This window comes from Mustela erminea, chromosome 5, assembly GCF_009829155.1.
Source record: "Mustela erminea isolate mMusErm1 chromosome 5, mMusErm1.Pri, whole genome shotgun sequence".
NCBI lineage: Eukaryota > Metazoa > Chordata > Mammalia > Carnivora > Mustelidae > Mustela > Mustela erminea.
In genome coordinates, this window is record NC_045618.1 from 43,987,301 (window position 1) to 44,009,884 (window position 22,584).

The 22,584-nt window shown below is 41.8% G+C and overlaps 1 protein-coding gene across 7 annotated transcripts in view; it reads left to right on the forward strand.

Annotated features, from left to right (window-relative positions):
- The window catches only part of TLN2 (talin 2), a 421,428-nt gene that overhangs the window by 186,510 nt on the left and 212,334 nt on the right, over positions 1-22,584 (forward strand). The window contains exon 1 of one of the 7 annotated variants that reach the window (XM_032342746.1): positions 9,812-9,933. The exons of the other annotated variants lie outside the window; for them this stretch is intronic. The gene's annotated coding sequence lies outside the window, so the exon portion shown is untranslated. Of the gene's footprint in view, positions 1-9,811; positions 9,934-22,584 lie in introns of those variants that run through there. 7 annotated transcript variants of the gene reach the window in all.

Genomic DNA, 22,584 nt, shown 5'->3' on the forward strand with positions numbered 1-22,584 from the left:
GTAACTGAGTTCCTAAGCATCAGCTTTGGAGTTGAACAAAGTTGCTTTGGATTTCTAGCTGTATCACTTACTGGCTGAAGGTCAGAAGCAAGACGTGGACCTTCTCCCAATCAATTTAATAACCTGTGAAGTGGAAATGAGCAATAACTTCTGCCTCCCACAATTTTGGGAGGATTAAATGAAGTGGTGTTTTGAAAGGCCTTGGCATGGTGGCTGTCTTTAGTCAATGTTAGCAAAGATGATGGTGGTGGCTCACTCGTCATCTGGCACTGGGTATGTCATAATCTTTTTTGGATTGTAGCTCCTTTCCCCATCTTGGTGATGAACTCCTAATTGGGGTAGAGATCTGCTCTCATATTTAGTGTGTATATCCAACTTCCCACCCCCCCAGCATGTCCACCTATCCCCCCCCCCCAATCTAACATGGTGCTGCGCACCTGGTAGGCAGTAGCTATCTTTTGTTTGGTCATTGGACGGTTCTCCCTCATGCCCACACCTCTCTGCCTGACCAAGTCTTGCTAGTAGAGCAATTTGCTTCCCTTTTCTCAGCGTGCTGGGAGATGCTGATTATTTTTTCCAACCTTTTTTCTTTTTTTTCATTAAGAATCAATACTCTGTATGATGTGGTCGATGTCATGGTCTGCTGCTGCTAAGAAGTGTTGTTTTCTGGGCTTTCTCCTTAACACGAGCACTGTCCTTGGTCCCTGTTGGACTCTGAGGCTCTCTAAATGAAGACGTGGCGCACAGTTACCACCTGTTTTTACCCTTGGGAACGATGGCACCAAATGCCAAGAAGTTCTTAACCAGGTCAGCAGTGTGTTGTGTATTATCTTCCAACCCAGGGTCTTTATGGCAAGGAGTTAGAGCAACTGGATTGGGTTTTGTACAACTGCGGCAGCCGGAGATGGAACGGGTAATCAGTCTGCCTGCTCCTGAGACAGTTCCCCCTCCTTTCCGCCAGGAAAACGCTTGGTTAAAAATAAGTATGCTCTTTGAAAAGTCTTCTCACTCTTTAGGACTGACTGAAGCCCTTAATAGGTGGTATCTGCTGGGTGGATTTTATCAATATCTGTTCTGTCATGCTGGGATGATTTTATATTATGTAGAATTGTCGGTAGAGCCAGGAGCCAGCCTTCGCTTGGACTGTTGAGTTCAAAATGATGTTCTTGGGCTTATTACCCTATTTCTTTCTTGAAGATTTGAAATCCATTGTGTGAAGTAGAGCTGGAGAGAACTGTGTAGCTTTGGAAGAGAAATAACCAGTATTTAGGACGGTGTAGATGGTAGGGGGATGTAGGTAATAGTAAAGAGCCAAAGCTCAGGGCTCAGACTTCTCAGTTCACATCCTGGCCCTCCTTGAGAATCTCCCTCTCCTGCTCCCCTTCTTCCTTCTCTCTCTCTCTTTCAAAAATAAATGAATGAATGAGTGAGTGAATGAATAAAAAAATATAAATGAGGTTTTCTTAAGAAAGAACATTTGTTGAGTCATTCATAGGCTGTTTTGTTTTCTTTTGGAATTTATAGTACCTTACGAGAGTTTTTTGAAACAGTATGCCTAAGAACATTTGAACCAATAACCTTTTGTTTAAAGAAGATATTTTCCTGTTTTTATTTATTTTATTGTGTTACGTTAGTCACCATACAGTCCATCATTAGTTTTTGGTGTAGTGTTCCAAGATTCATAGTTTGTGTATAACACCCAGTGCTCCATGCAATTGATGCCCTCCTTAATAGCCATCAGCGGGCTCACTCATCCCCGCCCCTCCCTTCTATAACCCTCCATTTGTTTCTCCGAGTCCATAGTCTCTCATGGTTCGTCTCCCACTCCGACTTCTCCCCCTTCATTTCTGTCTTTTGATCAAATCCCCTGTGCCAGGCAAAAGCATTTGCATTACCACATTGACCTTATAATTAGCTATTGCAGCATCTAAATGTTGTAAAATTTTCTGCACAGACTTTTGATTTTGCTGCTTAGAATTCTAAAATAGCCTCTCTTTCTGGTTTTCTCTTTCTTCCCTTTCCTTCCCTCCACCCCACCACCTTACCATCTTGCTGCTCAGAAGAACGCTTTCTCCTCCATTGTGCGAAGGGATGAGAAGGAAACCCCCTTATTTGACGTGACCAGACTTAAAATTTAGTTTCTCAGAATTGGTTTAATTATACTTATAAGTAGTGTGGGAGAAGTCAGTTAAAAGTGAGGATCACAAAATGTTTTAACCTAAAACATGCACATTTAAATTTGGACTTAAATACATGCCTTTAAGAAGCTTCTCTAATGTGTGTATAACTGGAGTTCTGTAGCATCTTTCCATCATGAGCCTCTCCCACACCGTGGAGTTCATGATTTGCAGTTTCGGGTTCTTTATTTTTATTTTTGTTTTATTACTGAGATATAATGTAACCTACAATGTATTTTCAAGGTACAGTCTATTATTTCTACCTCCTAAACCCCTTGATCTGTTTTGCCCAACCCCCACCCACTTCCTCTCCGGCCACCATCAGTTAGTTCTCTGTATTTTAAGTCTGTTGGATCTTTTTGCTTGCTTGTTTTTTTTTTAGATTCCACATGTGAAATCGATCATAGAGTATTTGTCTTTCTATAACTTACTTCACTTAGCATAATATTCTCTAGGTCCATCCATGTTGCATATGGCAAGATCTCTCTTTTTTTGGCTGAGTAGTATTCCGTGTGTGTGTGTGTGTGTGTGTGTGTGTGTGTGTGTGTGTGTGTGTGTTTGTAGAGGTATAGTTAGGTTTTTTTTTAAAGATAGAGTGTGACTTGAGATGTTTGAGGAGAAGAGTAGGATCCCTTTTGTGTTTTTTAAGAACATTCTCTCAATTCACTGACAATTATCTGGCCCTCACCTCCTTTGGCAGCAATGGTCTTTTTTAGCAGTTCAACAAACATTTTACTGAATTTTTATTCAAACAGCAGTTCTTTGCCTTTGTGCTCCTTTTTCATTGGTCCATATCCTGTTTGTTTAGATGATAAATATGTAATAAAAATGGCTTGAACAGATTGGAGAACATTCTGAACAGGCCTACCCCTCAATGACAGGTGTAGCATACCGCCTACAGAGCTGCTTTAATTTGGCATGTAGGTAGTCAAATGACTGAGAGACTGTCCACTGCATATACACATTGTAGCAAACTGTAGATCAGTTCAAAAGCAGAATTTAAAGACAGTACAATTCCCTAACGTGTGGGTGGCTTTTCTTTCAGTCTTGTTTGTGTCCGTGCATGTTTGTATGCAGCTTATATTATTTTGTATTTTACTCCTGAAATCAGTGATGAATGTCCTCAAAAATACTTGTGCTTACTTCTAATTATTTCCTTTCAACAGACTCCTAGAAATGAAGGTATCTTAAGAAGTGTGACCATATTTAAGACCCTTAAAGAATATTGCCTTGACTGCCCAAAAAACCTGTACCTCCTATGGAAGGGAATGTGTATTTTACCATGTTTCTCACCAAAATGATGAGTGCTCATATCCCTGCTAACATGATAGAGAAAATTTTGTTTGGATATGTATTTTAAAGTTGTTATTGAAGGTGAATCCCCCCCCCCCTTTTTATTTCCTTGCCATTTGTGGCGTTCTGTGAAAAATCTGTCATTCTTCTCTGACCATTTTGTATTAGGATATTTCATTTTCTGGATTTTTAAAGAGCTCTAGCCACTATTTTTCTGGTAAATGGTAACTTCTTGCTAAGCTACAGATACATTTTCAAAGTTCATTGCCTATCTTCGGACTTCACAATATTTTTACTTTTTATGTTGTAAAATATCCTTGTGATTTCTCACCTGCACTCTTTTCAGTTAAGAAGAACTTCCTCAGTCTGACTCAGATAAATAGTGTAAATCTTACAGTTTGGTGCTTTTAATTTGAAAAAACAGCTCTCAATTCATATAAATTTTATTACAGTGTATAGTAGAAGTTTGAGATTTATTTATTTATTTATTTATTTATTTATTTATTTATTTATTTTCAGATCAATTTGCCCAGCACCACTTGTTGAAAACTCTTTCATGTCCTGGTAGAGTTTTGATGAAGCTTCTTTCACATGGGAACATTGTGTATGCACTAGACATTGTATCTGTTTCATTTATCGGTTTGTCTCATACCAGCACAAGGATGTAATCAAATTATATATTTATTTTATTTTATTTTTTTGAGGATGTAATCATTTTAGCTTTATTGCTGGTTTTACTGCTGTGTGGACAAGTTAACATTTATTTTTGCAACATTTTCATTACTATTTTCGGTAGTTTCTTTGCAAGTAGCTATTTCTAGGTGGGTAGTAGCCCAGGCTTCTGGTGGTTTGTAGGTTTCTCCCACATTTTCATCCACTGGCTAGTTTCACTGGGAATCTTCTGTGAGTGCCAGGGCCTTTGCCTTCCCACCTCTCACCTGAACATCTGTTGCTTATGTTCTTAACATCCTTATACTCGACCTTTACTAAAAAAGATGTTTTTTGCTGCTGCTTTTTGGTCTAGTCCAAGTTGCCTCATTAATCGTACTTTTGTAGAAAGCTCCTGATGAATAGTAATTACTTTGTCAGAAGAGTGGTATCGAGACTGCATGTTCCCATGGCCTTTGTGGTCACTGCCATCTGGATGGGCTGTGGCAGAGGCCAAGTGTCACTTGAGTGGGTGTCCTCACACGGGGTATCTAACTGCTCAGGAAAGGAGACAGGGCTGTGAAGGCTTTCATGCCTGTAGAATGCCTCTGTTTGGGTGTGGAATTGAAAGTGAGGTTTCATGAGGCTCTGGTTATTGAGACTGTTGATTTATAAATGATACTGCATAGGCATTATCAGGAGTGGGGGCAGCTGCTTTCTGTCCAGCCGGTCTACTTCTTGCATTTGAGGAGCTGAAACGTGCCTGAGCAGAAGGAGGAAGAGAGCCAGACCAAGTGCACTTCCCACCTCTGTGTTACGGATGAGGCCAGAGGAGCCGCCTGAAGGGGACTTGCAGCCTTCCTTGGCATGAATTCCTTTTGGTGATGGCTTCCAGATTTTGGCTTTGCAGTCGGCCCTCTCCCTGGCTAAAAAACACTGACATTTCACCTCCCTGATCCGTGATACAGGGGTACCCACTTACCAGAGACTGCATGTTCATAGAGATCTAAGGGAAGGCTTGAAGAAAGAAGCAAGGCAACTAAACCACAGGATATGCTGGCTCCTCTCCCCTTCGTCATGCCTCCGTGAGCAGCCCTGTGTGGCTGTCACACCTGGAGCAGAGAGGCCGCCTGACACAGCCCCAGCTGCCACACGGCACCTCTGACAGCTGACCCGCTTGCCTGTCCATGTGATGTGTCTGTCACACGGCGTGGCTCGCCAGCGGGCTTTCCTTTAACTAGACTTGGCTGGAACTTGGAAATCAAATGCATGGGGGGAGATGAGTAGATTGGAGTGCTGCAGAGGGACAGGAAGGAATTGATACTTTGTATTTAGGGGAAGCGTACGATGATGACACTGGGAACAGAGTTGGTCATCTTCCAGATGAAAAGTCTTTCTGGAAAGGTGGGAGAATCTTGAAGGAGGCCAACTCCTCGAGGCTGACTGTCTCCAGTGATTATTCACATATACCTTTCCCTCTTCTATAAAGAAATGGATCATAGTTGTCCCAGACCTTGAGAAACATTTTTGCAGTCTTAGATTTAACTGGAGACTTAACTTGAAAGTTGCCTCCTACTCCTTCATCCACATTTTGTGGAGCTACTGTGATGGGTTTACATGCCAACTTCACGGACTATTTTCTGGCTTAAGATTTGAGAAATTTTAAAATTTCATTTCTCTTCGCACTCCCCAGCCTTCCCCACTGCCCCCATGGCAGAAAGACTGGTCTGTGGATATGGGCACCTTTTCCCATGAGTTGATGAATGAGACCGTTGATGCCTCACGTTGACAGAAGACTTAGTAGGAGACGCCTGTTTAGAGCGCTTGGATGTGACCGTTGTGAATTGCTTGTATGTTACAGTGCTCTGTATGCATCCTGTGGGGCAGGGTTCTCACAGAAACATAGACTTCCCCTAAAGCCCAGGGTGCTGCTTGTCCTGACTGATGGGTTGAGGGGACTTGAGTCTCCACTTGCCATTAGAGGAATGGAAGAGTGTAGTGAGCTGGGTGAGGGAGACATTCAGCAGTTCCCTTCTTGCAAATACTGTACGTAATGATGAAAGTGGTCGTTTCTTAAGCTTAGAGAACTTGCAGAGGTGGAAGGGCTTTTTTGGAAGCTTTCTAGTTGGTTTTCTTCTGATGCATTTAGTTTTCAGAGTGAAACATGATGCTGAAGACTTTGAAAGCCTTTCTCAGCTTTTTAAGTCTAGGGAAGAAAGATTGAGTTAGGAAATGAGCATTAAAATGGCTTTCCTGCAGTTGCTATTAAATCTACGAGTTACACACTCAGCATATAAACTAGTTGACAGTATTAAACAGTTGAGCTTTTAATTTTTGCAGAATAACTTGGAATAGCAAATGAGCATTTCTAGCTGTGGCTTACACTGTGACCTGTTTTCTGTTCTCAATTTGGAGTATTATGTTGCCTGCATGCCGAAATGTTGGATTTTTTTTAACTGAGCATAGCAATGAGTCTAGGTAAACATGTAGTAAGTGTTGTCTGTGAATTTTCCTTGGGTTAGTTGTGTGAGGACGGAGGTGATGCTGTGTGTTTTTCCTGAAAAATTCCATTTAATTTCCATGTTCGGCTCTGGCAACTCACCTCTGTTCCGTTAGACAAGGGTGAGAGAGAAATGAAAACTGTTGGTGTTGGCTTACTCATAGTTGTGGCTTTTCTTAGCTCATCTTTGGTTTATCTCCTTGGATGAGGTCACTCGTATGCCCCATTATTCATTTATGATGGGTTGTATGTAACATTTTGCCGTTTTATATTTCTCCAGAAAGTATTTTTATACCAAGGTAGTTCTTGTCATAAGACTTCAACTTGACTTTTCATTAATAACTAATAGTGGGTTGAATAGTGTCCCCTCCACATTCACGTCTACCTGAAGGCATAGAATGTGGCCTTATTGGGAAATACTCTTTGAAGATGCAGTTGCTTAAAGATGGAGATGAGGTCATGCTAGATTAATCCAGTGACTGGTGTCCTTATAAGAAGAGGAGAGGGCACAGAAAATGCCATGTGAACTCAGCTTAAAGAGACAAGGAATGGTTCTCCTTAAGGATAACCCCCCAGCAACACTTGAGTCCAGATCTCTAGCTTCTGTAGCTATGGAAAAATTAATTCCTCTTGTCTTAAGATACACATTAAGTGCTAGTTTTTTGTTTGTTTGTTTGTTTTAATGGCAGCTTAAGGGAACGGATAGAGCAACCAGTACAGGTTGGCAGAAATTGGAGGTCAACCTTTAGCTTAAGGAGCTCTGATTTGAACAAGGTTTTAGACTACAGTGTTTATAATCAAGACAGTAAAATTTTCCACGTGTAAGAAGCTCATTTGTCTGGTGCACCTTCCATTTTAATTCGGTCAACATGTAAAAGGTAGTTTACTGGACTCCCAGTTGAAGGAGCTTCTGTGGTCTTATTCATTATGACCTTTGGAAGTTGTCTGAGGGGGATAGATGCCTGTTGACGTTGTTCCTTCAAAGTTAACTTGCAAATTCCTTAAACCTGCTTCGTGTAGCACCTTGGAACTTAAGGGATTGATTGGGTCTCCTAAGAACTTGCTTGTCCACATGATCAGTGCTCAGGGCCTCAGGCTAGAGGGTCAACATACAGATTGAAAACCCTGCCTGCAGTCTGGGATGATGCCGTGCCACCATGACCTTCTGAGTCTTCGGCGGGAAGGACAACATTCGAGGCACAGTAAGCTGCCTCATGTTTGTAGACGAGGAAGAAGGAAGTCAGTGCGCAGTTACTGAGAGCAAGGGAAACAGTGTCTTTAGAAGGAGAAAGGACTCTTGTGGTCGGTGGGGATTTTTTTAAAAATGTAGTTTATTTTCTTTTTCTTTCTTTTTTTTTTTAAGATTTTTATTTATTTATTTGACAGACACAGATCACAAGTAGGCAGAGAGGCAGGCAGAGAGAGAGGAGGAAGCAGGCCCCCGGCTGAGCAGAGAGCCCGATGCGGGGCTCGATCCCAGGACCCTGGGATCATGACCTGAGCTGAAGGCAGAGGCTTTAACCCATTGAGCCACCCAGGCGCCCCCAAAAATGTAGTTTCTTGCTGACAAGACACTACATTCTTGATTCAACCGCCCTGTGAGCCCCAGCCACATATTCCCCAATGTCTATTGGAAACCTGACCTGATGTAGTTCAGTTCTCCTGCTGTGAAAGTCAGCTATGCCACTGTTGCATGTTCATCTAAAGTGGTTGTGGAGGGACTTAAATGAGGGGCAGATGTTGCCAAGATGATGCTGATGAGCATTTCAATGTGATGCACTTTCATTGTTTTTCTTGGGACAAGAGCCCTCCTGCTTTCTGTGACGATCACCCTGACCACAGCGGAACCGGCTCAGTAGAACAGAACCTCATGTTTCCGTTATTAGGTGTTCGAAAGGAATGACCACATCTGGAGATTTCACCACACAGAATTTCTAGCTAATTCTAGAAGGGAGACTCTTACCAGATGAAAGTCGGGAAGTAAAGCCATTTTGGAATGGAAACTTGCTGTCTTCTAGTTTCAGATATTATGTATGAATGTTCCAGAAGACCGTGCTGTTGTCCAGAAGAAAACCTCTCCTTTCATCCTTCTGAGGGGGCACCACACACAAGCCAGGCTTTTCTTGGTCTGTTTGGGGGAAGTACTGGATTATGACTGTCCTTCCTTTCCTGAACCCCATCTTTTAGATATAAACTCTACCAGGCATTACTGACTTGATGTAATCTATTGTTCTGCGTGTTCTCCTGATCTGGAGGCATTGGTATTCTAAATGCGGAAATGATGATTAGTCTTAATTTGGAAACTGAGAATCAGAAAGTTAAAATAATTTACTCCAGGTTATACAATTAAAGTTAGTAGGGACTTCTTAAGGGGCACAGAAGGAAAGAAATGGAAGAGTCTGTGAGTGAATGATTATGTGCGTGTGTCTGTAAAGCTAGGGGAATTTTTTTCTGATGGTTTCTGATCTCCACCATTTGCAACTTTGAGAGAACTCTTTCAAGTCCAGAGGGATTGGGGCAAAGGGGTGCTCAGTATCCAGTCTCCATTCAGTGTGCCCTGTTAGGATGAGGGCTGAAGAGTGGTATGTTTTTCCTTATCTGCTGAACAGGTACCCTTTCATATGCATGAAGGGAATGCAGGCAAAGCCATGGCTCCTTTCTTCTTTTCAATAATATATTAATAACACAGATTAAATAGTGTAAAATTAGGTAATATGTTTACTCAAGAGTTTTATATATCCTGTTCTTAAAGTGCAGACAAGTAGTGTTTTGTAATCCACATCTAACACGTACACTCATTTGGTTGTCTTATTTAATACATAAATTGATTTTTTGGGGCTTATGTCAGTGATAAAAGAGACAAAAGCTTCCTTAGTCCTGCTCTGTATCATGAGCAATCTAACTTTATCTTAATAAAACGAGATGTAGTTCAGGTTTCTCTTGGGCCAGTTCTGTATCCTTAATAACCCTGTAAGCTGTCCACGTAGCATCCATCACTGCCCAGACCAATTGCTGGGAGGCCTTCGATGTTGCCCATTGCCTCTGTGTACCCTACACAGCTGGCCCTGAGTGCCAGCAAGCCTTTCTCCAGCTGACAGCCCTAATTAGGATGATCAATATGGCCTTTCCTCTTCATGGCACAATCACTAAGTGGATTTGCTTTGCTTAGTATCCATATGGAGCAACTGTTTGAATGGGCAGTGGAGATTTTAACTGAGCCCTCTCCTGATAAACCCATTGCCAGAGTGGAAAAGAATTCAACATTACCAAGCCAGTGGAAAGCACAGCTCTTGAAGACAGAGGATCCCAAATCAGGTGAGTGTAGGTAAATAGTATAGCACTTGAGAATGTTTCCAGGGGAGTTTACATTACTATGGATGAAGGGGGCTGTTGGTTTGAACACTTGGGGAAAAATTTTTGTTTTCATTGAAAATCTCATACCTTATAAATCCAAAGAAAGCGTCCGGTACACAGTTCACCGAGTGGTTGACTAATTGTCCCATTTACCAAAACCAAGTGTAAATTTGTAAATGAGATTTGCTGGCTGCGATGTTAAGATCATGGTGGTTTAAGTTCACTCCGTGGTTCATACCTGAAATACTAGATGTGGAATGTAGATGGATCTTAAGTGTAAGTCACAGCCAATCCACATGGACACCATTTGGTGTAGACTCCCAGCTCTGAGGTTTCTGCTAGTACTGATGTGGACAAAAACTCAGAATACATTTTCTTCTAGTCCTTGTTTTGTAGCAAATTGGCTGCCATTATTAGGTAGCTTTTCATGAGATGTAAAGCCTTTGGTTTTTACTTCTTCTTTTGAGTTCGTTTGTTTCATATAGAGGGTGAGACGATACCTGCTAAGAGAGTTAAAAAAAAAAAAAAAAAGAGGAAAGGGCGTAAGGACTCTGATTTTTGGCAGTACTGTTGATCTGTCATTTCCTCAAAGAGTCACCCGTCAAGTTCATTGCTAATGTTAGATCTATCATGCGTCGGTCTTTGTTGGGGATATTTTTGTAATTTTCCTGCCAACTGTATGAAAGCAGAGATTCTGCATTTCCACTGTGGTCGTAACCACAGAGGGGAGTAAGGGGTCTGACACCTCAGGGGGAGCCTAGGACATAGCTTAAGGGCCCCACTCCAAATGCTTTTTACAATAGAGCTAGGTGAGAATTTTGTATCTCACTCAGAAATAATATATTGGTGCTAGTTTTAGATGGCCAGTTTAATCTTCATTAGACCCAGGAAGATTGACCTGCAACTTTGTATACTCTTTTCAAATGGTCCTATATTTCCTCTTTGTTCCCAGATTGGGGGGTGGGGGGGGAAAGGTGGTCTTCAATGACTTGCCATATTACTTCTCTGATGGGTTTAAAAGTTACTGTGACATTATAGGGAGTTGGTTGCTTCTCTCCTCGTAAAATAAGTCGTCTCTATCATGGATGACTCCTCCTTTTTGTGACTGCACAGAAGGCTGGAAGATTTTTGGCCTGGGAAGGGCTGGAAGGAGGAAGGTCTTGAATGAGGTAGGCTCTGTGCACGTTGCTGTTCTGCTGCTTGGTCTTGGAAACAGGTCTGATGAAAAGCACAAGATATTCTCTTGCAGGAGGGGTATGGGAAGAGAGATAACATATCACAGTTATGGGGGAAGAACAGAAATGGAAGAAATGGGTAAGCTTTGACAGTTTCCTCCTGCTCTTTTGTCACGCTGTCTTCAAGCACCCGAGTGCTGACAGTTCCTCAACAGTCCCGCGGGTCATGTCCCAAGTGTATGCTTGGGCAGTTATGTACATAAGCACGCGATGGGAGGAAAGGCAAGAAGAGGACTGACTTTAAAATAGTTAAGGACTGGAAACACCACATTAATGTGACATCTAATGACCAAACAGGAGAAAAATAAAATCCACAAGGCAGCTAAGGAAGATGAAGCCCATCTTTTTCAGAGGCTCTTGCCTTAAGCTGCTGGAACACAGGGATGGGAAAGCTGCTTGTACCAGTAACACCCTAGATGTCTTCCCCCTCCCTGGCTCCCACCCTGGCTATCTAAGGGGGACTGTTATCAGGATTTGGGGGATAATTAGAAAATGCAGGCGTGGGCATTGTCCCTGTACGGGTCATCAAGTCTGTTGCGGGGGCACCCGTGGGGGCAGTATGAAGGGGACCCATCTGTGAATGTCATTACTTGCATCTTGCAAACCACGGAAAACCCATGAGACTTCGCTCTTGACTAGCAGACGTGCAAATTGGCCTTCAGACTGACTCAGGCCCCTGACCTACTTTTCTAGTTACACAGGCCCAAGTGAACGTGTTAGGAGAGCTTTTCCAAGTTGGAGCCATTCTGATCACAACTGGAACTCTTCAAAGTGCTGGCTTGTAGTGGCGCCCCTTACACTGGGGTATGGCCAGGCTTTGGTGGCTGCAGCGTAAGCTGAGGGCTGTTCACTCTCCGAGACCGAATTATACATTATTCATGTGTGTAATTGAATTGAAGGTGAAGAGGGCATAGGCCGTGGTTAGGACAAGGACTGGGAGGAAATGCCTTTTGCCATGAGCTGAGCTTAGAGGTTTCAGCATCCATTCCATTAGAATGCAGTGTGCTGGAGAGTCAGGAGGAAGCCAGCAGCTGCTGGGAGCAGCTAGGCTCCTGTGCCCTGGCAAGGGCAGGGAGAGGACAGGAACTCCCCCAGCATATGTTGTGGGGGTGGCAGTGGGGGGAACATGGGCTAAAGCTGATGGGCAGGGAGGAGTTTTAAATACAGCCACCTGTCTTCTCAAAGCTTAGGACTCTTGAAAATCCAGCCAATCTGGGTTTCCCTGTTGCCAGTCTGGCTTTCAGACTGTGCTCTGCTGATGTCATTTCGCTGGAGACTGCAGAGATCCAAGTGTGGGCAGATGGAAATGGAGGCTGGAGGAAAGATGGCAGGCCGCTCATGTGTGAGTGTGCAGTGGAGGGAGGCCAGGGACATGGAGGCTCTGGGGACGGTAGACCTGCCCTTGGAACACATTTGCATTCCGTGCTGAACAATGGGCAGATACCACATTCTCCCACATGCCAGAGGAGGAGTTTGACAGCACCTGTCTTCTTAGAGCCCTTGCGTGCAGGTCATTTATTCTCATGGTTTTCAAGCATTTGGGGTCAGAGTTTATATATATATATGTACATATACATATATATTTATGTGTATATATATATATATGTACATAGGAGCCAATGGCACTGAAAGACATTTTATTTTATTTTTTTAAAGATTTTATTTATTTATTTGACAGACAGAGATCACAAGTAGGCTGAGATGCAGGCAGAGAGAGAGAGGAGGAAGCAGGCTCCCTGCTGAGCAGAGAGGCCGATGTGGGGCTCGATCCCAGGACCTTGGGGTCATGACCGGAGCCGAAGGCAGAGGCTTTAACCCACTGAGCCAGCCCGGTGCCCCATGAAAGATATTTTAATAGGAGCTGGTCAAGCATTTATATCAATTATTCAATATATGTAATATTTCAGAGCAAAAATTCAGTCTAATATCTGATAGGATTGTGTTTTCTGTGGGTTAGGAAAATATAATTTGTGTTACTTTTCATCCATTTGAACAAATAATAATAAGAAGAAAAGATGCTTAAAGCCCAGTTTGCTGGAATGATAATAAACATAGTTTGGCGTCCGCGAAGATGAGTACCTCAACCCTTGGTGGTTAGCAGTCAGGAGCCCAGGCAGGCCAAAGCGTTGTTGACCAGAGTGTGGGAAATACATGGACATACTCACTACCGCCTTTTATTATTTTCTTCCCTAATTGAGACAACTAACGCAAGTACCCGAGGCCAAAGTCTGCTTTCTCCCTGCTGCTGGCAAATTTGACAGCGAGGCTCTGCTCCCACGTGTAAAGCATTAGATACTGGCTGGACATTCTAAGATCACCTTGTCTTTGTACAGGAGAGGGAGACTCAGAGGATAAATGTCTTGTCCAAGGACAGATAGCTCTTAGAAGCCCAAGTACTGCTACTTGGGAAGTCAAATGAGAGTTTTTAGTTGGATCAGGTATCTGTGGCTGCTGGCGTGAAGTTGGCACATAGAGGAAACTGAAGATATCATGAGTTGCATTGGGTACTGGATGGCGGACGTGGAGGGGAAAGGCTTCAGGAGTGCGGGATGTCATTTCAGCACAAGGACAAACACCAGTGTGTTTCCTCTTGGCAGATACTCAATTTTATTAAAAGTATTTTAAACTCTACCCTACTAAAATAAGATTGTGGGATTGTTCTTGAAGGTTGGAAGGAAGGACTAAGGCGAGTGCTGGTGATAAAAGAAGCAAGAAATGTCTCACTTTATGAGATGTTTATGCCAGCCACGCCTTTAGTACACATGCCGTTTAAAATTTCATCATCACCAAAGGCTAAGGCAGTTGTAGTAGTTAGATCGTTTTGTTTCTTGGCAAAAGAGAATTCTTAAGGGGATGATCCGTCGTCTGGATGTGCAGGAAGGAAGGTTAGATGTTAAACTTTCTACATCATTCCGCCCTTGGGTGGGATGGAATTGTACCCCAGATATTTGATTTGCTTTCATCATGAGGAGAATTGATAGATATGACATTTCTGTCTTGATTTCTCTTGTCCTTCCCAATAGAGGGAGTTGGTGAATTTGGGGAGCCAGCCAAGCAGGGAATTAAGTAAGCCAAGTCTTTATTTCCATTTTTGCCTTATATTCATAGAACAGTAATGTTTAATAGCTTCAGGTGTCCATGAGAGAAGTGAAGAGGATTGCCGTATACAGATACTATAAAACACTGATTTTTGCTTGTTAGAGGCTAACACAAAAATTGAAATGCTGTGCATCAGAGACATTATTTTAAAAATAGAACCATGCTGAACTTACGCAAAGGGTTTTGTCTCTTAGCTATGCCAGAATTACCTCTGTTTATTTGAATTTTAAAAATCTGTTATTTTGCCGTTAGAGTATCACCAAGTATGTTAATTTGCTTTGCCTTTCCCAATTTCCCCAACTTTGTTTGTTTGTTAAGAAAGCATCTTGTTAAAACTTCCAGAATGAATGATTTTTATTAAGCAGTTTTCAGCTTGCTTATTTACCCCTCTCAATTCTTTCCAGGTAGAGATGACATTGTTTCCTGGACCTTGGGTCAAGTGAAGCTTTGAAGTATTTCATGTTGGATTTAATCCATTAAGATTCTGATTGTGCTAGGACTTTAGTTTTCAATAGAGCAAATTATAAAAAGGGTGAAATCATACATGAACTATCAATGTGGAAAGTGAGCATTCTTCTTTTGTAGAGTCCTGATGTAGAAATCAGCATTCCACAATTATTTCCACAATTATTTCCGCATACTAAGTGTCTTTCTTTCTACTGAGAAATAAAAATGATGCTAATTGATAGTCATTGCTCTATTTGAATCTCAAGTTGTAGTTACTTTGTCTCAGTAACAAGGTGAGGACTGAAATTTTCTTTCTTTTACTGATAATTCACTGTATGCTTCTGAGCTAAGACAAAAACAGCCGTAGTTTTCACACTGTTCACATACCCACTGAGGCATCCTTGGCCTTTGAGAGCAGCACATTCGGCTTTTACCATGTTATCATCCTGGAGTGGCTTGTATAGACAAAATACCAAGTAGACAACGCTATTGAAACAGAAATAAAAGTTGGAATGACATTAATAATTAGAACACTGTATACAATAGACTTTCAATAAGGATTTGTTGAATTAAATGGAATTATTATAAGTATATATGCATTATTATGGAGCCCATATCCTTTCTCCAAGTCTGTCCCAAAAGATTTTTCAAAGGAAGGTCTGGGTATTAAGTAAAGTCTTGCTGACTGATGATGGTCATTAAGATCTAGGATTAGGGTGCCTGGGTGGCTCAGTGGGTTAAGCCTCTGCTTTCCGCTCAGGTCATGATCCCAGGGTCCTGGGATCGAGCCCCACATCGGGCTCTCTGCTCTGCGGGGAGCCTGCTTCCTCCTCTCTCTCTCTCTCTCTCTCTCTGCCTGACTCTCTGCCTATTTGTGATCTCTCTCTCTCTCTGTCAAATAAATAAAATCTTAAAAAAAAAAAAAAGATCCAGGATTAGAGGAAGGATTGGATGTTTCTGTGTACCAAGTATGAGGAAAGAAAATTTGGCAGTCAACATAAATGGGAAGCTGATCTCCCACTCATAAACCCTTCTTCAGTGAGGCTCAGTAGATGTTAAGTGAGTAGGTTAGAGGAGGGTCTGGTATTTAAGAGAGAGCCCTTCAGAGGAGTTTTTACCTGGAAGCCTCTTGGAGGGCCAGTCGACTGGTAAGAACAAACACTAGAGCTGAGGTGGCTTATTGCTTACAGAACCAGAGCAGAGTCCAGAGGAGAACTGGTTTTGAAATAATTGTATTCCACAGCACCCTTCTTTCTGGAATTCCCTGTCCTCATGACCTGCGTGGTAGTCCTAGTGACTTAACTAGCTGGTGGTATGTAACTTTCAGTTTTACATTTTCCATATCCAAAATTTTGGTGGTGGAACAAAGTGTAGGTGGACTTATCAGACTCTACCACTCCCTTGGTGTTACCCACTTTATGTGATCCCTGGATGGCGTAAATGAGATAAACATGACATGCCTGGCACTAATGGACGACCCATACATGGTGTTCCCATCTCTCTCTGAGAAGGAGCTTCCACGTCGGCCACATTTGACACTTGCTATGGTGATACTGATTTCAAGGGGAATCCTTCTAAGAGAAGAACCCTGAACTGAGCTTCAGGACTGATGTTACCAATTGTGACTTCGGTTGTTAAAGCTTTGTATTTTTGGCCTGTTTTCCTATATTGATGCCTACTTGTTCTGTGGGGTTTCTGTTTTCCTCAAATGAGGCATTTTCTGAAGTTTTCCTAAAATTCTAAGAGAGGTCTGCGTGACGCTAAGGCATGAACCGAGGGCCATGGTTTTATTTGGATTACAAGATGGTGTCTCAGAGCAGGTCTTCTCGAAGTGTTGGTTCCCTTGAGAATAAGGAACATATATTGATTTTGTGTATTTTCCACTCAGTTCCTACATCATTCTAGATGCATTTTTGAGTACATAATGCTTTTCTTCACTTTTTTTTGTAATGTAAAAGGTAAATATTAGGCTATTAAAAAATAAAGACCCAGGCAGCCAATAAAACAGAATTCTAATCCACTTAAGCCTTGAAAAAAATCCCTTAGAAAACACATAACATTCCAAAAGGAATTGAGGATGCATAGGCCATTTTAACATCTTCTTATTCTTATAGAATCTCTTCTTTTTGTGTCTTTGAGGAAATTTTCTTCTCTGTTGATTTGGTGGTGGGGCAGTATTCTATTGTGTAACATGCATAAAGATAGAATGGTCAAAATTAAGTCTAGTGTCACCAAAGTTTCTGCCCCTGTTGGAATATTTTATTAGGTCTCTTGGCTCCAGCATATTTGACTTCTTTCTTTCTTTCTTTTTTTTAAGGCTTATGTAATTGAATTACTTCACTCTTAGCAATTGAACCACTTTCTGGGAAACCATCTTTATTTCCAAGCTAGTAGATTAGCTCTTAGGGTGAGGGACTGTGTCTTAGATATATTTATATTTAGGGGTTAGCAGAGTGCAGACTATATTACCAGTATTCAGCAACTGCTTATTTAATTGATTTTGATAGTGTTAAGGTGGCACCCTTTAATAACTGAGTTTTCCTTCCACTTAGTAGTCATTTGAAAATCTCAGAGCACTGAACTCCATTCCAGTGCTCAAAACACTGAATTGCTGTAATTACTGTAGGGGATTTCAGACTCATCAGGGGAAGTTCAGTTGCTATCATCTCTTCTTGTTTATAAATTAATCTACAGATTGGAATTCTCTGTCCTTTCTTCCCATCTCCACCATTCAGTGAAAGTGGAGAGAAAGCTCTTCTTAGGTTTAAAAGCTGATAAAGAGGGGGGTGCCTGACTATCTCAGTCAGTACAGCATGTGACTCTTGATCTAGGGGTTATGAGTTCGAGCTCCCCCTTGAGCACAGAGCCTATACTACAGTAAAAAAAATAAAATAAAATACAAGGCTGATAAAAGACTATATTTGGACCCTTACCTCTATATATAAAAAATAATTGAAAATGGATCAAAGTTCTAAATGTAGGAGCTATTAGACTGTAAAACTCTTAGAAGGAAATATAGATGGAAATCTTCATGACCTTGAAGTGGGCAATGATTTCTTAAATATGATACCAAAAGTATAAGCAATGAAAGGAAAAAATCAATTGGACTTCATCAAAACTAAAAGAGCATTGGGGCTTGATAAGACACTGTCAAGTAAGTAGAGAGACAATGTATAGAATGTGAGAAAATGTTTGCAAGGAAATTATGTATCTGTTAAGGCTCTAGTCTCAGGAATATAGAAAAAACTCTGATGATTGAACATCATTAAGTATGATGTTAACCGTAGGGTTTTCGTAGATAATCTTTATCAAGTTGAGAAAGTTCTATTACAGCTTACTGACAGTTTCTATCATGAATGGGTATTGGAGTTTGTCAAATGCTTTTCTGCATCTATTAACACAATCAGGTGATTTTTTCTTTTTTGGTCTGTTGAAGTCAACCAGTCTAATAGAAGGCAAGAAATTTGAGGAGGGCCAACCAAACATTCTGAGAGCTGAATGAGGACTTGATGGTGCCCTCCCTGGATTTTATTTTTATAATCATCTCACCAGATAGTCACTCTTTCCCACCAACACCGTCAGTCTGGTAGAACTTAGCCTTAAGAGCATCTGTGCCAGAGGAAATATTCCACAGACTTGGAGGTTCTCATTACAGATGAAGGTAGTTAATAATTTAATAATATGATAATCTCAGGCTGGGTTTGTTTTGATAGGAATTGCTTGTTTCTGTTACCACTCTCTGTGAATGTATCACAAAGAGACAGTATTTGGGGGGGATCTGTATTTAGTTGATGCCTGACCCGGCGATTTGAGTTCTACCATTAACCTTTTTTTGCTTTCTGATTTTTATGTACCATAACTAAATCAATAAAGAAGAGAATGGAAAAATAGCTCTGTTTAACGTTTCAGGGGTGATAGAGTAATGTTGTCTATAAATATTTATATATTCCTGAGAAGATGCCTTTTTCTTCTGACATTTAGACTGACTCATGGAGAGATTCACCACTGGGGAGGAAAGAGAATAAAGAAACTTCTTTTTCTCAGTAAATTTATACATGTCTTTCAAAGGTAAACAGAAGAGAAGAAAGCTCCAAAGGATTTTTCATTGTAATAGGTTTTTTTCTGGAGCATTGAAATATTTAGCCAGCCCTTCCTCATCCAGGATAGTAACCAGGGAAACATGAATGTGTAATTGAATGCTTCCCCAAATCCAAATAGATGAGTTTGGCTTACAGCTTCCTGTGTGTCCCACAGCTTCCCTTCCATCCAGCTTCCCGCCCCCCCTCTCTGCACCTGGTCTCTCCTACTTCCCTTATGCCTCCTTTCTCCTAATCTTGGCTTCAGTCCTGCCTGCCTGAGTCACAGACTCCCACATTCCTGGTGTGTCGGCTGCAGTAATGGATAGAGACCCTTTGGGCAGCCCGAACCCCAGCCCCAGGAAGTACTCACCTGCCTTTCCTGGGGAGGGTGCTTGGAAGCAAAGCTGTACTTCCTTGCTTGGAAGCTCCTTGAGCATGCTTTCTGCATTTCAGAAATCTGGCAGGCAGGCAAAGGGAAAGCTGTGCTCTTTCACTTGGCTTGAGTTCCTGCAACCTGCCGTAGAGAAAGTACTTCAACCTTCTGATCAGGGGTAGGTCTTCACTGATTAGAAACCAGAAGGTTGACTATTACAAACATATGAAGTCTGGGGAATAAATAAAATCTTTGTGAAATGTGGGGCCACAATACTTTAAAATCAAGACCGACTCTGAGAAAGTTGACACCCACTGAAATTATGGAGAAGAGCAAGCACTCTTCTGTTTGGGGCTCTCATGACCATCTTTGGTGTAGGGGACCTAGAGTTAAAAGGTAGTCGTCCTCTGAGGACTTTATGGCAAATCATGGGACTCCCCATGTGGATTTTTAAGAGGGCTCGCTCAATGAATTCTTAGTAAGTCTTATTTAAGCCTTCTATAGCATAAATAATCACCTATCATCTTTTCAAGTTGAGAGTTTTATAGTGAGTGTTTTTCTTAATATTCAGATATGTGTGTGTGTGTGCGCGCGCGCATAGCATACATGATGGTGATGGTAAAACCTGTCCACTCTAGCATCAGTGGGAGCTTTGGTGATGCAAGAACAGGATGACAGTGAGTGCTACCATTCACCACCGGTAAGACAGGGGCCACAGAGTCCTCGCCAAGTCCGGGTTAGAAGTTACTTAAGCTTTCTTCTTCTTGCATACAAATTTAAATGTATTCTCGCAGCTTTCAGGACAACCCCAGCTATTTGGGGGACTTCAGTTGTTACAGGCAAATAATGAACGGAGAGCACGGCAGTGTCATGTGGACAACTTGAACCACCATGTGGGGTGGCACTAAGGTTGGACAGCCCTTGCTTGTGCTGTGGTCTGTTCTTGTTATGACTGAACCTCATGCATTTGGATGTTGCAATGTCCAGAAGGATCCAGACTAATTCTGGAGCCTCAGGGATTCCCAGCTATCCAAATTTTTAGAGCCCTGACTTCATTCTGGAATCACTAAGGTTCTAGAAAGACTTTATGATGAGAGTGAAGTTGACCCTTACTCTAGACTCATTCCCCTATATGGCTGCTGGGGTCCTTTTCTGTACAAGGAGTAGCATCTGGTCAAGTGGATGATACTCAGTGAGTCTCTATGGGTGAATAAATGGGTGACTGCATTCTTTAAGAAGTAAGCATTTTCTGCACTGTTGCATGAAACGTTTAAGTAATTGGCTTCCTGCCATCCTGAGAAGCAGTCAGGACTGAAACCCTCTTTTTTTTTAATCAGTTCAGTAGAGATTTTAGAACTAGAGGACCCACTGTCTCTCTCTGGTTTTTCTACATCTAAAACCTGAGTACTGAATAACCCCACTGACCTCCCTGTAGGCAAGGAAGAAGACAATTACACAAGCAGAACATGGGAGGCTGGTTTTCAGGGAAGAGCCATTCCCCTTCCTTCTCTCTCTGCTGGTTTGACGACTGTTAATTATCTCATTCTGTACCTCCTTGGAGTAAAGAAAAACCTTTTAGAATTCTATATTTTGCTTTTATCCACCGGGGTATTGGGCATTAATAATAATGGTAGCAGCAAATACTGTGGTTTGGCTTTTCTGATACGATCCTTGCTCTATGGTAGGTGAGTTTTCCATGAACTGAGACATGGTGTGTCTGTGTGTAACACTGGATTCGTGAGGTCACACTGGCTCCATGTCATGGTACTGACATAGGCTATTGAGACAGTGGCCTCCCAATCCAAATTTGTGTTCTGACTCCCAGTTCAAAGTGTTTTTTCCATAACATGGTTTACCCAGGTATTAGTCAAGGGGTATGCTTTAAATTTGCTGAAAGGTAGTATTAAGGAAAGTAGAAAGCTGCTTAAATTAGAAGGAATTGGCCTAATTTTATTTTATTTATTTATTTTTTTTTTAGTAGAGCCATAATTTCTTTTAGATACTTGTTTCTCTGTAATAAAAAGGAAAGAAATCAAATGGAGGAATTACATCTGCCTGTTTATCAAATAGTTGCTGAAAATCTGACCAATGTTGAGAATAATAAATAATTGTGGGCCCTCAGGGAGCTTACCATGATATGGAAAGTTGGCTCAGAAACAGTTACTCAGTGTTCAGATTTTATGGAATACCCATTCATTTGCCAGGCCCTGTACTAGGCCCTGGAGTCACCAAGTCCTGGGTGTTGAGTACTTTCTGCGAGGGGAATAGAGGGTGTGACAAACATGCGAGTCATGAACAAAGGATAGGCTTCCCCAGGGTGGAAGGGTAACTTTTTCTGATGCCATCTGGAACACTACCCTTCTCCCTCATCTACCCAGTCCTGTCCATTGTGTAAAGCTGAACTTTTATCTCACCCTCAGCCCGATGTTATTCTTAACTGATTTGACCCAAAGTTTGTCTTCATCCCATGGATCCTTCTGGTCCTCTTGCCATTGTGTCTACTTTTCTTTCCCTATTCATCTCTGCACCCAATATGGGGCTCAAACTCATGACCCTGAGATCCAGAGTCCCAGGCTCTCCTGACTGAGCCAGTCACGCATCCCTCTACTTTGTTGTTGTTGTCATTGTTGTTGCCTCAGCTTCTTGGTTACCTCTTAAAAGGGTCTTCTCTCTGGATGTGGGTCATACGTGTGCTGTGATAGCAGAAGCCCACCGAATTCAGCACCAGCCTTGTTCCATCTCATTTATTCCCTGAAGCACTCAAGACAGTGTCCTGTACATTATCAATGATGGGTAAATAATTACTGATTAACTACTTATCGGCCCCCTCTCTTGCTTTCATTATAGCCATGGGTCTGGATTCTTGCTGTGTCCATGAGATATTTGTGCCCTAGATAAGTAGGTCTACATCTCAGTGTATTTGGTTGAATATGAGAGAAGATTCTATAGAAGGTCGTGAAAATGAGTCATTTGAGGAATGAAATATTGAATTGCTTGGCATCAAAAGGCCTGGGGAGCTTCCTGTTTCTTTATACAAGGGAAGGGATGATGTCACAAGGAAGATAATCATTCTGTTTTATCAGAATTAGAATAACTGAAACTGAACTTGTGTGGTAATAGAATTTATTTAATTCCTAAAGAAAAGTGTGTACTCTGACCAAAGCCAGTCAGTCAAATTCAAAAAATAAGTTTTACCGCACCAATAAAATGCTTACAATCTCTTCCATGCTTGCTACAGGAATCCTAAGGACTACACATCTTTTGTCCCACCATCCTACAGTGATAAGCATTGTCTATGCCTCAGTTAGTTTTGTTTGGTGGTAATGAAGTAAGACCCCAGTAGATGTCCCCAGCTTAAGAGCCCTCCCCAACCCCAGCA